We start from the raw sequence: 561 nt of genomic DNA on the forward strand, positions 1-561 counted from the left end.
TTCAGCCCCTTGGTGCAAGAGTGGAATGGGGTGGGGGAGAAAATAGGCTGGAAGGTCTTACTGAGAATACTCAGAGGCTATGGGGGAGGGGGGTCTCTGGGTTGGGGGCAGGGAGGCCTGGGCCCACTCCCCTCCCTTCACTCCCCCATTCCCCAGCCCCCCAGCCAACTGGCCAGGATTTCCAAAGAGACAGAGCTAAGACAAAGGGAAGTCGGGCTGGGAGGGAATTCTTTCCAGATGTGAGTGTTTGCGGTTTGGCAGCTCAGGGCCTGAGCTCAGCCCCAGCACCCCAACCCTGGCTGAGGGAGGTGGGTAGAGGGTCCGAGCAGGGCGCGGACTTGCTGGGGCTGGAGTGTCAGTCCCTGGCAATCCTGATACCCTAGGGGAGCAGCAGGTGTGGGGGTGCTGGGGAAGGGGGCTGGGGGATGCTGAGGTTCTGGAAGGAGGTGAGAGGGCTAGGGGAACCAGGAGAGGGGGCAACGAATATTGGATGGGGGAGCCTAGGGGCAAGGGGCAGGGCCTAGGGCCCTGGATCCCGGCAAGGGGAGCAGCTTCAGCCAG

Source organism: Tupaia chinensis, unplaced genomic scaffold (assembly GCF_000334495.1).
Source record: "Tupaia chinensis unplaced genomic scaffold, TupChi_1.0 Scaffold000438_1, whole genome shotgun sequence".
Classification (NCBI taxonomy): Eukaryota; Metazoa; Chordata; class Mammalia; order Scandentia; family Tupaiidae; genus Tupaia; species Tupaia belangeri.